Source organism: Periplaneta americana, chromosome 8 (assembly GCF_040183065.1).
Source record: "Periplaneta americana isolate PAMFEO1 chromosome 8, P.americana_PAMFEO1_priV1, whole genome shotgun sequence".
Taxonomy (NCBI): Eukaryota; Metazoa; Arthropoda; class Insecta; order Blattodea; family Blattidae; genus Periplaneta; species Periplaneta americana.
The window spans coordinates 43,770,173-43,787,918 of NC_091124.1; the positions used below are offsets into that span (position 1 = coordinate 43,770,173).

General features: G+C 38.6%; 1 protein-coding gene across 1 annotated transcript in view; it reads left to right on the plus strand.

Annotated features, from left to right (window-relative positions):
* The first annotated feature begins 208 nt into the window (after nucleotides 1-208).
* The window catches only part of lin-28 (protein lin-28 homolog), a 253,510-nt gene continuing 235,972 nt past the window's right edge, over nucleotides 209-17,746 (plus strand). Inside the window, exon 1 of the mRNA XM_069832159.1 lies at nucleotides 209-334. The gene's annotated coding sequence lies outside the window, so the exon portion shown is untranslated. The remainder of the gene's footprint in view (nucleotides 335-17,746) is intronic.

The window sequence follows — 17,746 nt, forward strand, 5'->3', positions numbered from 1 at the left end:
CAGATTATGCATTGTTGATTGTCATATATGGAAAGTCTTATATTTTAATCATAATAGAACCAGCAAAAAATTTTGCCTACTATCATAATAGCTTTATAATAGTAAACTAATATTATCCATACTCAAACAGATCGGACTGTAGTTTTTATATCAATAAATGGAAGTTAAGAAGAAACTATAAGTTTTGACATTTCTTTCTCCCCAGGAGATTGTTTTCACGTGTTCATCTCCCGAAATGCACGTCGCACACCGGCAACAGAGCAAGTTGAAGCTGTGTGCTGACTGCATAGATTCTCAGATCAAGATCATGTTGAAGGCAACACCGCAGCCTATGGTGAGTGTTCTTCACGTTAAGTTGCATTAGCTACTGCAAGGACAGTTCTTGTCTTTTCTCCACAATTCATTTACTTGGCAATTAATTTGGTTTCCTTATCTAACTGTCCTTTGTGAGCCGTAGTATGTGTTTGTAAAAGAATATACATTAACGAATTTTGACGAAATATGTAACGGATCTTGATTCGTTAAAACATTCTATAGCCAAACCATTTCCCAGGGGCGGCTCGCCCATAAGAGCTGCGGAGCTGCAGCACTCCCTGCTTTGTCAAGTAAAGAAAAATAATTTTAATTTTAATTTGTAGAATAATTTTTTATAGCTTCTCTTAAGTAAATTGCTTTATATTTCATCTGGCCGGGAATATGTACTATTATCTTATGCATAAACTTTTTGCTCGTCGACTGTACTGGAATTGACACTGCATTCAAAGTCGTCCTGGGATCTGCAGGGTGAGACAGCTCATAGAGAGTGTGTCTTGCATGGTCAGGGGGTAGAGAGGTGAAAGGAAGCAGAGAGAAACTGCCGCTGTTTAAAACCCATATTTCGCTGCAGTGGCTTGCAGGCCAGGCCACAAGGGAAGATATTTCCTCCCCTTCCACACAGCTATTGTAATGCTGCGTCAAATGGATTCTCTATTCCATTGAAACTTAATGACAAAATTTTTATTTTCTCTTCACATACTTATTGTTGTAGAATCTTATCGAGTTAATATAACGAAATTAATATCCTCTTTTGTCTTATTATTATATATCCAGCCTCCTTAACTCAAAATGTTCGCGCGAGTAGAATCCTTTTGATGTATCATGTAAAATTCGAAAGAGACGTATTTCCAGTTTTAGAAAATTGTTTACCATCAGTATATCCGAGTGTTGCTTTGGTGTGACGTCTTAGTACCGTAACTTAACCAATGCAAATGTGTAAACATGAGTGTGTGTGAATTACAGAATATTAATTTTTCTCAACTTTTCCTTGCGGATAAGATTGAAGTGAAATTTATATATATACCAAAATCTACTGCAGCGCCCCCAATCCACAAGTTCACGAGCCGCCACTGCCATTTCCTGTGGTGAGTCGAAGTGTGACACTGGGGTTAGCATGACACCAGATATAAAATTCGCTCCGGATTAAGGTGGAATATTGCAGTCAGTGATTTAATGCAGTGCATCACTTTCGACTGCACTTCTACAGTGTTGCAAGTTCTGTTAGATTGAAAAGCTGATTGTAAAAATAAGTTAGCCTATATGCGTCATCAAAAGACCGCATTTTAGGTACTGTTTCAAGTTCGTCAACGAAATGGTAGGCTGCTGTGTACATATTTTGGATAGTGGTTAGGTAAAACAGATAAATTCAATGTTGTACAGCGGAACAGTTTTCAGGCATGGGTTATTCTTTGCCTGACTTTTTATCATCTTGGAAGAATTGTCATATAATGTCATTATCATGTCGCTTTGCAGTGTTGCTAATTGAAATGTCCAGATAATTTCTCATTCTTTCATTTACCATTGAAAATGTTTACAGTTTCGATTGTCTCTTTGTGAATTTTGTTGTTGTTTTTTTTTACGTGAAATGTCTATGTTCGAGGTACGGGAAAGAAAAATTGTAACGTTTCGACATGAAAGGTTTACTCTGACGTCACTCGTGATACCATGGAAACAGAAGTGTAAGATGAACTTCTAGCTTCGTGGTTTTCCACGCGGTCCGTCTTACTCCATTCTCTATTTAATGTGCCTCGAATTTATCCATATAGGCCTAAGAGTTATCTTACAGCCAAATTGGCTAGTCTCATAAACTCTGACAAATTCTGCTGCTCGTGGTTTTCTTAAGGGGCTAAGACAACATTGGGATAAGCCCTAAAAGAAATGGACCACAGACCACTGACCTTCATACCTCCCCTCCCCACCCCACACAAATTTCGTAAAATACGTCTTTTCCCGAACCTAGTATCGGGATCCGCGTTGTAACAAAAAGTAACATAATTTCAAATGCTTGCTGTAACAACACTAAGAGCCATAGTCGAATGCTAAGACTGTCAGTAGTTAGGACATGAACCAATGTAACTTATGTGACCACGCCCAATGAGGTTACCTACCCTCGCTACGGGCATGAGGACGCCGAATTTGCGTATAAAGTTAGTCGTGTCGATTGAACTCTCTCAGTAATATCTCTGCATCGAGAGCAGCTACAGACCTGCGCGACCACTCGTTTGATTTGTAATCGAGAGTTCTGTAATATTAAAGTGATAGCCTAATAGACACGTACGATATACTTTAAGTGAAGCATGGTGAAAAATTTGTTGCGAGCTGAGATTAACTTCAGAATGTCGCTTCATATCAGGATGATTCACGAGGATTTACCGTCCCTTACGGAGCTTATTTCCGAAGACATTCTGAGCAAAAAATGTCATATAAACATTTGTCATAATCTCAATATTTTCAGAGTTACATTAATTTGAAGGTGTTAGTAAAATACCATTATTCTTGAGCTTTAAGAGTGAAAGAACATTACAGATAAAGAATGAACTATTCAGGGGTATCATTTCTTTAATTAGCTAGTATTCTGAAGGTAAAAATGTGTTGTGAATTCCATAGTTGCTTCGTACAGAATTTTTTTTTCGATATAGGCTATAGGCTTAACTTCAAAATTATATTTTCCTTACGCATTTATCACAACAATTGTTACAGATCACGCCACTCTTATACGAGTAAATGCTTCAAGACTGAACATTAGGATGCATAATTAAACTGTAAAGAATCAAGTTCCTTAAGTCGTATGATTTGTAACAATTTTTGTGATAAGTGCGTAAGAATGATGTAATTTTTAGTTAAAAATTGAAAAAAAGAACAAAACAAAACGAAAAACAAAAACAAAATCTGTACAAAGGAATTAACAACACATTTTTAGCTTCAGAACAGTAGCCAATTAAAGAAATGATACTTCTGAGTAGTTCTTTCTCTATTTGTAATATTTTTTTACCCTTAAAACTAAAGAAAAAAGATATTTTACAAACAACTTCAAATTAGTGCAACTATGAAAATATTAAGATTAGGACAAATGCTTATATGACATTTTTTGCTCAGAATGTCTTAGGAAATAAGCTCCGTAAGTGGCGGTAAATCCTCGTGAATCACCCTGTATTACACGCCCTTCATTAAATACTTCTCTTATCATAGACCCATACTCTCCATTTGTAAAACGAAACAAAAATAAGACATTAAAACCAACACAACTGTAGTTTCATTTCCGAAACTGAGTGATGTATTTTACGTGCTGATATATGTCTGATACAGCGCAGATTTTTTTCCATTCTCACCGTTCTGATTGTTGTTGTAACGACTTCACTGACATCATTATAGATCTATTCCCCGTTTATTTATTTTATTGGGTTATTTTACGACGCTGTATCAACATCTAGGTTATTTAGCGTCTGAATGAAATGAAGGTGATAATGCCGGTGAAATGAGTCCGGGGTCCAGCACCGAAAGTTACCCAGCATTTGCTCGTATTGGGTTGAGGGAAAACCCCGGAAAAAAACCTCACCCAGGTAACTTGCCCCGACCGGTATTCGAACCCGGGCCACCTGGTTTCACGGCCAGACGCGCTGTTCCCCGTTTACTTCCACCCGTAGAAGCGTCGTGCCTTACGAACCTTTTCCGGCGTGGCTGCTGGTGTTCAGAGGCTTGGCGGTTTTATGGCACTTCTTCAGAGCCGTGACGTCCTGCGGCGATCGTATATTAACACAGATACTAATTAGCAGGACTGGACACACACCTGACGGGGCAGTCGGGGATCATCCTGCTTCACGGAAATCTAGCTTATACAGGGTGTTTAAAAAATACGGGGCATAATTTCAGGTATGTATTTCCCACATGTAGAAAATCAAAATAGTTAATTACAACATGTGTCCGGAAATGCTTCATTTCCGAGTTATAGCCTTCACAACATTGAAATTCACCGGAACGTTTTTCTTTCCGCAGGTCGTTGTCATTACAGAAGATGTTCAAAATGTCCACCTCCCGCTTGAATACAGACCTCACATCGATGTCTCATTGACCTGCGAACACGATCCCAAACTCCAGGAGTATTGCGTATGTCCTCAGAACATGCCACAATTCGATTCCGAAGGGATTCCAAATCAGGCACCGGAGACGAATAAACCAATGATTTTAAATGGGCCCACAAGTAGAACTCGAGAGGGTTCAGATCAGGTGAGCGTGGAGGCCAAGCAATTGGGCCGCCTCTACCTATCCATCGATCAGGAAACCTTCGATCCAAGTACCGGCGAGCCGTACGACTGAAGTGTGCAGGAGCGCCATCATGCAAAAAGTGAATGTGTTGACGATTGATCAGTGGAGTGTCTTCTAAAACATGAGGTATGGTGTTTTCCAGGAAGTTTGTGTACGCCTGCCCCGTAAGTCTGTTTACAAGTACATGGGGTCCAACTAATTGATCACCAATGATACCGGCCCACATGTTGAGGGAGAACCGCACCTGGTGATGAGATGGAACAGTTGCACGTGGGTTTTCATACGCCCATACATGCTGATTGTGGAAATTTGTTATGCCATCTCGTGTGAACTGTGCTTCATCTGTAAATAATACTAAGGCAGGAAAGTTCGGTTTTACACCACACTGCTGCAAGAACCACTGACAGAACCTAACTCGTGCAGGGTAATCTGCTGGTGACAGGGCCTGTACACGTTGCAAATGATAAAGATACAATTGATACACTTTCAACAGTCTCCAGACAGTCGTATGAGGAACATTGACTTGCAACGCTACCCTTCGTGTGCTGATAGAAGGAGTCATGTTCACAGCCTCCAGAATCTCCTCCTGTACTTCTGGAGTTGTAGATCTTGGTCGTCCCCTTCCCAAACCAGGAGAGTTAAATTTTCCATACTCGCACAGACGGTAATGGAGACGTACAAATGTCTTCCGATCTGGACATTGTCGCTGTGGGTACCTCCCCTGGTACAAACGACGAGCCAGCGCAGCATTGCCGTCCGCCTTACCGTACATGAAGTATATCTCTGCCAGCTCTTGATTTGAATACATGTCGCACAGTCTAACGCTTACACAACACTGAATGTAACCTTCGCCTCGGAATGAACTGTCAGAGTGCCCTCTTAATGTCTCCTTTGACGGCAACGACCTGCGGAAAGAAAAACGTTCCGGTGAATTTCAATGTTGTGAAGGCCTTAACTCGGAAATAAAGCATTTCCGGACACATGTTGTAATAAACTATTTTGATTGTCTACATGTGGGAAATACATACCTGAAATTATGCTCTGTATTTTTTAAACACCCTGTATACAGGAGAACTTATTACAGGAATATGAGAAATTAATAAATTATACATTGTAACCCCAAAAACATTCCGTGATTATAAACTGCTATAATTTTGTAACCAGGCATATTACGAAATTCATACCGGTACCATTAGAAAGATTGGCTCAAAAAATTTCAGAGCATGTGTACAGTTCGATTCAGCGTTAATGGCCCCTGTCCTTGGTTGTGTGTTGCGTCATAAACTCATAAGAATGAACTTTAATCACAAATGTGCATAGGAGGGGAAGAGGAAAGGGGAAGAATGAAAATAATATCTATGCTCGAAGCTGAGGGACACTCGTGTCAAGAAAATATGTCATCATGACAATGTTTACTCAACAGACGTAGTGGTTATTAACGGGACGTGTGGAAGAATATTGTGTTTTAAGACGGAGTGTACCGCGAAGGAAGTGTTAGGTGTTATGACTGCGCGGCCTGACCTGTGTGACCCAGCCCGCCAGTAATGATGAGTAACTCGCTCTTAGTCTGTCTACTTACTTTTTGCAGGGGCCAAAATCCCTGAATTAAGCTGTAATTAGTTGTTGGCGGAAAGCAATAGATGGCATCATAAGCAAAAAAAAAAAAAAAAAAAGACGCTGTTCCCGTTCTTTCGTTTGTCATTGTGGCTTTCTTGAATAGAAGCAAATTATGTTAAATGGTGTGAATTCTGCAGCATTTACAGAGTTATGGCGAACCCAAAGGAACGTAGTTGGTGTGTACTGTACCACCTCAGAATTGTCTTGTCAGTAGGTACCGCATGTTGAAACTTACGTATGAAGACATGTTGAACTCTGACTACACTCCGTGTGCTATGGTATTACAATACACGCCAACTATGTTCCTGTGGGTTTGCCATAACACTCTAAATCTAAATGCTGCAGAATTCACACCATTTAACACAATTTGCTTCTATTCAACAATGCCAAAATGACAAGCGAAAGAGCAGGAACAGCGTCTTTTTTTTCTTATGATGCTGTCTATTGTTTTCTGCCAACAATTACAATTACATATCCCCTGAAATTCTTTGAGCCGTTCTTTCTAATAACATCGGTATGAATTTCGTAACACGCATAGTTACATGATTAGGACAGCAGTTTATCATGGAATGTTTTTGTGAGTATTATAAAATCGCTGTCTCCTAGAGGGTAGATAGGCCTAATTTCTCATTATGAGATTCGCAACAACAATGCTAAGACATAATGTGGGCTACTTAGGTAGGCCTGTGTCCTCTTTTATAGTTAATGTTCTTGAACTGCATTAAAAAAACAGACACACAATACTAGTAATTTTATACACGAGTGCACTTTTTTAAGAGGACACCAGCAGTGTGTTTCTATGGCGACCAAATGTCATGCAGAACAGTGGGTTACTTCGACACGGATATATCAACGAGTAGGCCTGTATGTGGCGTTATTAGTAGGGCGCTGAAAGAAATAGTCTAAAAATAAATTGTCCTATAGGCTACACAAGTAGTGAAAGTTATCATTTATAAAACAGTTATATTACCGGTTGTTCTTTATGGTTGTGAAACTTGAACTCTCACTTTGAGAGAAGAACATAGGTTAAGGGTATTTGAGAATAAGGTGCTTAGGAAAATATTTGGGGCTAAGAGGGCTGAGGTTACAGGAGAATGGAGAAAGTTACACAACACAGAACTGCACGCATTATATTCTTCACCTGACATAATTAGGAACATTAAATCCAGACATTTGAGATGGGCAGGGTATGTAGCATGTATGGGCGAACCCAGAAATGCATATAGAGTATTAGTTGGGAGGCCGGAAAGAAAAATACATTTAGGGAGGCTGAGACGTAGATGGGAGGATAATATTAAGATGGATTTGAGGGAGGTGGGTAATGATGATAGAGAATGGATTAGTCTTGCTCAGGATAGGGACCAATGGCGGGCTTATGTGAGGGCGGCAATGCACCTCCGGGTTCCTTAAAAGCCAGTAAGTAAGTAGGTATACACAAGTAGTAAAAGTCCTATCTCAAATTAACAGTAATAAAACAATAAAAGAGAAGGATAATGTATCACTCACCAAACCTCCTCCATATCTATTTCCGGCCTTGTTTCATGTAAACAAAAGCACGTGTATGAGTAAGCTGCCGTTGGCTGATGGAACCGTACAACTTCTGTATTACTTGGCCTACGTGAAAATGTAGTTCGCAAAATCAACCCATCACTTCAATACAATAATTTTCTAAAACAATTCGAAACATTGTTTAATTATATAATTACGAAAACATGTCATAAATTCATAATTATATTTAACATATTTATGGCATGTAGCGCATGCGCAGAAAGTGCTATGGGAGAAAGGTAGAAGAATGGAAAATTAAATATCAGTTTACCGAGATGGCTGTTCGCATGCGTACAACTCAGGTTCATCTCCTATCCTATTTATCTTCTTCCTTTTGACATCACGTACTACCGAGAAAATTCTTTCAGAATCCTCATTTGAATGAGGTAGTGTCAGTATTAATTTTGCGAGTTTTCCTGTAGCTATTTGGAAATTTTAGTCAGTCGTTGATGTCTTTAGCTTAAATGACTAATAAATCACCTTAAATTTTAAAAAATACCAAACAAGCCCTCAAAATTTAAAAAATAACCTAAAAGAGTGGAACAGCGAAAAATGACCAAAATTTAGGGGCTTAAAACAAAAAGCAGGTAAGTGACATTATTAAAAAAATGAGGTAAGTGCGTGTTGTGATAGCCCAAAAGGATGTTTCTTTGGAATAAAATTAGGTAAGAGATCACACTGTGCAGTGCTGCTATATGGGCATAATTTCACCAAACTAGTGTATAATATTTCATTGTATGTAGAACTTTAACTGTAATTTCCTCAAAACTAGGTTTCCGTCACTTACCTGCTTTTTGTTCTAAGCCCCTCAATTGATGTAAAAATTCAACATTTCTGAAACCAGCAGCTCGTATGCAGGATTTATGTATTTACGGACGTTGCAAAGGATGTAAAGAAAAACGATAACCTGTCATCAAAATCAGCGCCCTGGTTAGTACATACATGAAAAATCCTACACCAAATATAGGCCTGTAGCTAATTTCTCACGCATTTAATGCATTTTCCACATTTAAAACACTTTCCGTAAACAACTCCTAGAAGTCTGCTCTTCTTATATCTGAGCTCTGGAAAACATATTCATAAGTACTAACGTAGAAAAGAATATTATTAGTCCTACTTCTCAGGCATTCGGTAAGGACGTAACAGTGTACGTATCTCCACAGATTTATTACAAAGAGATCCTTATATTACTGTTGCCAATGTCGTTAACAGTTATCTACAGTCCACCTGTCAACAAATACAGTGAACTAGCAGAATGTGTAAAGAGGACTTCGTCTCCATCAAGCCGCTAGTAATCTGAAGAACACAATTTAGTTCCAGCAGAGCCGTCATCAAGCAGCTGAACTCTTCAAACATGAAGCGGTTGACATCAGCAATCCCGTAATCCGTCATCCATCACCCTGCAATATAGCTATTGTATGACGCAGGGTAGACTTCATAGTACTTGCTTAAGTAATGTCCATACTGACATGTTTTATCCTTTTGTTGACAAAACAAGAATGTAATAATAATAATAATAATAATAATAATAATAATAATAATAATAATATTTGCCATGTATTAGACCAGGGGTCGTCAGCACAGAGCACGCTGGGGCTAGCATCTCTTACCATGGTGCACTGCGTAGCTGCTAGCGGGTATGCTCTCTATCTCTCCCTGCTGCACGACGGTGCACATGGGACGGCACCGCGTACCCGTTGCACATTTCAGCGAGTGCTGACGACCACTGCATTAGACCTTTACTGGTCTGTTAGGTCTCTAGCCATTATTTGTTAGATATTTCTAACTGCCGTTTTCCCTTAGGCTGGTAATTTAAAATCTGCAGTGGAATTCGTGAGGCGTCCATTCGTAGCACGTGATTGTACCATCTATAGCAGTTTTAGGTTGTTGAATAAGTTCGTAGTTCGTTTGTTTTCCATCACAACACTGCGTTGTTACGAGATTGTTATCGTTTGTCGGTTGTCATTCGAGGCGATCAGAAGTAAGGGGGTGTATAGTCCGTCCCAGGGATCTGTAGAGTGACTTGGCGCATTTCATTTCATTTTTCATTTCATTTATTATATTCCATAGATCTTACATGAGCAATGAAGCTTTAAGATGTGGAACAAGTCAAAATTTTACAGTATTACAATTACAATTTTTACAAATTTTTACAATATTTTACAATTTTTGTAATTTTCTACGATTTTTTACAATATTTTGGGGAGCTGTAATGAGTTGATGTGAGGCCCGAGAATTCGCCAAAAGATTACCTGGCATTTGCCTCATATTTGGGGAAAACCTCGGTAAAACCAAACCAGGTAATCAGAACAAAGGGGGTGAAATGAAGTGAGGCTGAAGACTCGCCATAGACCATCCGGCTTCAGTCCCACAGCTGGGGAAGACCTCGGAAGAATGGGGGTGTTATGTGTCAGTACCGGAGTGTATTGCGGGCAGCATCAGCTGGAGGCCACTAAGGGGTAAGATGCTCGTGGTAGAGAGTTCAGATAGAAATGATCCCCTATCTGCAAGCGATTGGTAGTTTCGTTCAACCAATGCCTCCCCCTAGAGCGGTCATTGGTGCTATCCCTTGCACATATCACTTGCGGACAGGTCTTATTTCGTCTTTCTACTACACAGAATCCTGGGACGGACCATAAGTGCAATTGTTATTTTCCATAAAATGTGATTAAAAGTTACTAAGCTTTTGTAAATTTCGTGAAGTTTTAATGTGCGATGTGGTTAAAAGATATATCCCTTTAAAACTGAAATTTTAAATGCTTTAGTTTACTCTGGATGCACTTATACCATAAATCATTTTCTTTAGAAATGTCACTTATGCCTCTTTGCTTCTAACCGCCTCATTTGTCATTTGGAGTGTTGTGCTTGTAAATACGCCTTGAATTTTGTGGGTTTTAAGAAAGTTGGTACTATTTGTGGACTAAAGAAAATGAAGTGTCAAGTGGAGAAAAACGAACACTTCCGACGTAATCTTCTGTTTGAGTTTAATAGAGGAACAAAGGCAGCGGAGGTGGCTCGAAACATTTTTACCGTGTATGGGGAGAATATCACTGGAGAAAGCGTGCTACAAGAAAATGGTTTGAACACACAACACCCTGTACAAAAGTCAGTGTCTATCCACAGAAGATGATGATATGCGTCTGGTGGGATAAAGAAGGCGTCGTGTACTATGAATTGCTTCCCAGGAATGTACTATAACTGATAACGTTTATTGACAATAACTTAGACGCTTTACGGCCGCAATTGAAGAAAAACGACCGAATTATTTGAAAGTGTTCACTTGTTCCAGACTTGTATTATTAGTAGGGCCACTGCTTTTTATCTTAATTGGTTTTCACCAATGAGTGCCATTAAAATACATTTTTCTTGTGATATTTCCATCCCTAAATTCTTTGCTATATTTTCTGTTTAAGAATTCCCCATTTTACTCGTCTTCTAACAATTTTCATCAACAAACAGGAGAGTGTTTATCTTCTTGTTATTAGCTTAAAGTTGCCGATGTTATGAATTTCGTTTCATTTAATAGGCTAATAGCTTGGAGTCGGCTTGGGTAGCGTAGTTGGTGTAGCGCTGGCCTTCTGTGCTCGAGGTTGCAGGTTCGATCCCGACCCATGTCGATGGCATTTAAGTGTGTTTAAATGTAACACGCTCATGTCAGTAGATTTACTGGCATGTAAAAGAACTCCCGCTGGACAGAAATTCCGGCACATCGGCGACGCTGATTATAACCTCTGCAGTTGCGAGCGTCGTTAAATAAACCGTAATTTACAATAATGGCTTGATTTAGGTACCGTGTTTCTGAGTATAGAACATTTAACATTTAACGTTGCCTTAAGAAACTTATGTATAAAAAGAATGGAGAAATACTTAATCAGTGGGCCATGTTTAAAAATTATCAGGCTTTGACTTGGCAACTATAAATTGTCGTCTTTTTTTTTTTCAAAATGTCAAAGGCTGGTAATTTATAAACATGGCCTATGCCTACCGGTAAAGTTATTTCTTCATTGTTTTTATACATAAATTACTTGTGGAAATGTTGAATCCATATGTCCTATATTCAGACAAAAAAACACGTGGTATAAATTAGTGTCTTCCAATGTTCAAACATGAAAGAGGCAACCAAGACATAACAAATTTCTTCTTATTCCATATGAAAAACTAATCGCAAGATATGTGCTAAAATTCTTACGCGGTTAAAACAAGATGGTGTGGGAATGTAGAATAGCAAATATTTTTATAGCAAGGAGAAACGAACACGACAGGCCTCCTCCTGCAGAGCGAACATCGAATTTTGCTATACTCGATAAACTTGAACCGAACATAGCGCCTGAAATGCACGACACTAGTGTAAATAATTGAACAATGTTGTTGGTAAATGGCAGCCTTATCGAACTCCATAATTAATTATTGTAGGTCAGGTTATTTTACGACGCTTTATCAACAACTTAGGTTATTTAGCGTCTGAATGAGATGAAGGTGACAATGCCGGTGAAATGAGTCCGGGGTCCAATACCGAAAGTTAACCAGCATTTGCTCATATTGGGTTGAGGGAAAACCCCGGAAAAAACCTCAACCAGCTAACTTGCCCCGACCGGGAATCGAACCCGGGCCACCTGCTTTCGCGGCTAGACGCGCTAACCGTTACTCCACAGGTGTGGAGTTAATTATTGTATGTTCTTCTGATAATGTATTATTTATTTTTATTATAATTTTAGAATAACTTTCTGTTACACTGTTAATAACAAATTTAGAACACTTGTTAACTGCACCATTGTATAGCGTTATAGCGTCGGTGATGGTGGTTACCGAGATATTATTTCGAGCAACTAAGTTGGAGGATTCATCGTAGGATTGCCTGACATTCGCACTACAAAATTGGGGAAACTCTTGCGAAGGTCCCAACCGGGCAGGGTTCGACGCCACTCTGAGAGCAACCAGGAGCCGTTGCTAAGTAAGCCTGGGGCTGTGATGAAGTAAGATGTTGAAGGCGCTGAGGAGCTCGTGAACGGTCTGGGCAGGGGTGGACGCAGGATTTTTTTTCGGGGAGGGATTTGAGGAGATAGTAAAAATGGAGTAATGAGAAATAAGTTTATATACTCACAATTTGTTTCCGAGTCACAAACATTTACAAATTGGCCTGAGTAGCGTAGTATGTATAGCCTTCTGTGCTCGAAGTTGCGGGTTCTACCCCAACCCAGCTCGATGGCACTTAAGTGTGTTTAAATGCGACAGGCCTCATATCAGTCGATTTACTGGCATGTAAAAGAAGTCCTAGGGGAAAAAATTCCGGCACACCGGCGACGCTGATATAACCTCGACAATTGCGAGCGTTTTTAAATAAACCATAATTTTTTAATTTTAACATTTACAATGACTCCAATACAAAAACAATGACAGAATGACATTTGCAGAAGAAGGCGACGAGGATTCTTAGACATTTCATCCAGTACTTCATGAGCTTTTACTTCTACATTTTTATGTATATACATCAAGGCCAGTCCATTTAATCTGTCTGCTCCCATCGTGCTCCTCAAGTAAGTCTTCAAATACCACAATGTTGAGAACGACCGTTCTGGTGTTGCTGTAGTTACAGGCAACGTGCAGAAAAGTTTCAGCGCCTTGCAAGTGCAGGGAAAAATAATTTAATTGCACCTGTTCAAAGATGATATAAAGTCAATAGGTATTAAGTGAAGATTTTTCTGATCAAGGAAATTTCTTCTCCACATCTTCAATTCATTGGAGAAAGACTCTGGTGATGCATCAACATCATTGGGCCACTGCTTTACTATAGCCTGAACAGCAGCTTCTAAATCTTCATCTGATGCTCGCACTATGTTTTTAGGCAGAAAAGTTTGTATGGACTTTAGGATTCCCTTATGATTTAAAAACTTGTCCTTGAGCAGACTAATGAAATAGTCTAAGAAGAGAAGGAAAATTACAAGCCTAAAATACTCTTCATGACTCTCTGTCTTGAAGTAAGAACGCTGTGTTTGTCTTCCTGCAGTTCTTGGAATTCAACACTTTAGCAAAGAGAATTTACGTGGAAAACTCTCTAATTCCTATGTACATTCACGAATTAAAATTAATATTATTTTTGTTTCTTGTTTCGTATTTTTCTCAAAATTTCGGGAGGGGATATATCCCTTTAATCCCCCCCTTGCATCCGCCCCTGGGTCTGGGGGTGTTAGAGTGCTCCAGAAACACTCGTCCCGTTTGTGAGCCGAAGCGAGCGTACCTCTCTGGTCATCCTGGAGCCAACATCTGCTCTTGTCTCAAACGGGCGCTTTTGCTTTCAAAATATTCAGTTCTAGGAATATTGTGTCGAAATGCTGTAAACGCAGTGGTGGACAGCACGGCTTTTCAACAGGGGTTGTTTGTGCAGGAGGGATAATAGGGAGGCGAGCGGACGGGGGTTGACCACGCAGTTGGCGAATGTCTCCACTCCTCGTCCTCCGGCAGATGCTGGACACAGCATTAAACAGCCCACGGCTTGGTCTGAGATTACCCCACAGCACTTCGGTGTTCGGCAGTTCTTACTTGCATTATTGTATAATAATAATAATAATAATAATAATAATAATAATAATAATAGTAGTCAGAAATAAGCTCTTACAAATTTTGGCAAATGATTCAGTTCCAAACGCAATTACAAGAACAATTTACGAATTATACAACCACAATATTATCAAAATTACTATTGGATCAGGACATACCGAATGGAGACCGATAAACTGTGGAGTTCGTCAAGGATGCCCCCTCTCACCACTTTTATTCAATACTAGCCGTACCCGTGCGCTCCGCTGCACTTGTTAGAAATAAATATAAAGTAATTACATAATTAAAATAGGACGTTTGATCCAGGTACATTCGTGTTTGATAGAAGGATAAATCGTTTAATATGTTACTTAATTTAAATTGTATTTAAATAATTAAAATGCGATCATTTTGGTCCAGAGAGCACTCATAAGTTACTATCATAACATTATAGCATTATGTCCATCTAGAGAAACTACACTTTCCAATGCTGAAATAATAATTAATTATACAAATCGGTTAATTTAGCTTTCGATATTACCTCATACAAACACAGAAACATTCTCTGTAGGCTATGTCTCATAGCTTTCGATTGTTTTTGTCCAAGGCCCCTTATAGACGAAGTCATTTGTTTTCATTTCATTACACCGCCTTAGATGGCATTGTATTTTAATTTTAAAACTCATTTATCTCATTAAATATCAGTCCTATAAAAATTTTGCAAAGAATAAACCTTATCGAAAACCATTTTTAAAGAACCTTTTGTTATGTAACATATTTCACAAAAATCAATAATAAGCGAGATATTTCGATTTATTTAATTCAGGCCCCCTTGCAACCCCCCCCCCTTTTAAATAACGTATTTTAAATGTCATATAGCCTAAAATCTAAGTTACAGCGAACTTGATTTATATTCCAATTTTTCATATAAATCGGTTCAACCATTATCGCGTGAAAAGGTAACAAACATCTAGACAGACACACAGACATACATACAAACAAAAATTTCAAAAAAGCGATTTTCGGTTTCAGGGTGGTTAATTATATATGTTAGGACAGATTATTTTTGGAAAATCGAAAATTACCAGAAAAATTTCGGCTACAGATTTATTATTAGTATAGATATACATCAACTCCATCATCAGACATTGGCGACTAACAATTCATGGAAACATCCCGCTCTTCCGAAATTGTACTCTAGATACATTATTATATGCAGACGATCAGGTTCTTTTTGCTACAAATGAAGACGAGCTGCAATACTCAATACATCACCTGCATATAATAGCACAAAATTTCAATATGAAAATTTCCCCAAACAAAACAAACGTTATGGCGTTCCAAGGTAAACAGCCAGTTAGGAGTAAAATTTGCATTGGAACCCATACGTTAGAACAGGTAAACTCATTTAAATATTTAGGTTATAATTTGACATATTTACCTGTCACTGATATATCTGAAAATATTCAACATTTTAATGGAGCCTTAAGAACCATCAACCAGGTTTTCACAACCACGAATTCCCAAAAACATATCAGGTTAAAAGCATATAAAGTTCTAGCAAGACCTGTCCTCATGTATGGTAGTGAGGCCTGGACTGTCCGAAACTCAGATGTTCAATGCCTAACAACTGCGGAAATGAGATTTTTAAGGAGGACTGCCGGCTACAGCTTGCTTGACCACAAAAGGAATGAACTAATTACAAAAGAATTGAAAATTATACCTATTTATGAACATGTCAACCACTATAAGACAAAAATGGCTTATCCATATCAATAAGATGGACCGTTCCAGACTCCCAAGACAAATTCTCCGCTATATACCACATGGAAGACGATCTTTGGGACGCCCCCTGAAAAGATGGACGGAGACCGTAACAGGTCACTAGGCCTAATACCTGCAAGAACGATGATGATGATGATGATGATGATGATGATGATGATGATGATGATGATGATAGTCATATATTTTGTCATGCGCAATGTAAAGTCGAGGACCCGTTCTAATGTCGTATATCTAGTAGGGCCTATCACAAAATGGAGTTAATGAGAATCTTATTCATAAATACAAAGAAATTTTACGATAAAAGGCAGAACTCAAGACAATAACCACTGTAGGCGATGCCAAAGTAAGGTTGAAACTTTGGCCCATGTCTTGGGTTCATGCCCATTTGGCGAAACTCTTCGTAACAACAGACACCACAAGATCAGGTCTGTAATCGCAACATACCTTCAGTCCAATGGCTACACTACTTATGAAGAATGCCGTGGAATAGCGGATACCGGAAGCCATCGGCGTATTGATATTATAACATTTAAACCTGGAGAGACAAAAGGTTACATTCTGGATCCGACCATCAGATTCGAGACGCACCAGAATCAACCTGAGGAGGTTAATCTAGAGAAAAGGAGAATTTATGAACCCACTATTCCTTATTACTAAACATCATATAAACTCAGGGATGTAAAAGTCATCGGATTAATGGTGGGCGCTAGAGGGACCATAACAAAACAATTTGTGTCATTCTGTCATAAATTTGGAGTCCCAACAACTACAATTAAGGAAATTTCTATTATAGCTTTGAAGGGTTCTCTGCAGATTTTATGGCGACATTTGTATTTCAATTCAAATTACAGTTGAATTTTCTCAGTCTATTTTTTATCTGTATTTTTATAAATTGTCATTATGTGAAATATTATCTACTGTAAATTTTAGTTTCTTGTGAACAAATTTCTTGTAAGACATTTTTAATGTCATTTTAAATGTTAATGTTTAACATTCTTTGTCTTTGGCAACCTCACCAAGTTGAGGAAGATTAAATTATTATTATTATTATTATTATTATTATTATTATTATTATTATTATTATTATTATTCAATAATTTCTTTTTTCCATTTTACGCTAGCTTTACATTGACATGAAGTTAACTACTTTGGAATATACAGCATGTTTTCGTAATTCCGATCACCATTCCATCATTCCTGGGACCCTTCAGTGTTAATAAACAGATGGGCCCGAAGCCCCATGACTTGACAAAACACAGATTTGTACATGTGCTCCAATTCGTAATTCTGTACAATGTTCAGGTGAACCATATGTAAGGTTAAACAAAATTTAGCCTAAAAAGCACAATAATAAAAATAGTTTTTCCTTTCTCACATAATACATCACGTCGACCTGGTTGGCAAGTTGGTATAGCGCTGGCCTTCTATGCCCAAGGTTGCGGATTCGATCCCGGGCCAGGTCGATGGCATTTAAGGGTGCTTAAATGCGACAGGCTCATGTCAGTAAATTTACTGGCATGTAAAAGAACTCCTGTGGGACAAAATTCCGGCACATCCGGCGACGCTGATATAACCTCTGCAGTTGCGAGCGTCGTTAAATAAAACATAACATTTAATACATCACACGTCTGAATAATATTAATAGTTGAATAATTTCAAGACAAATTTCAACCTGAAAGCTAGA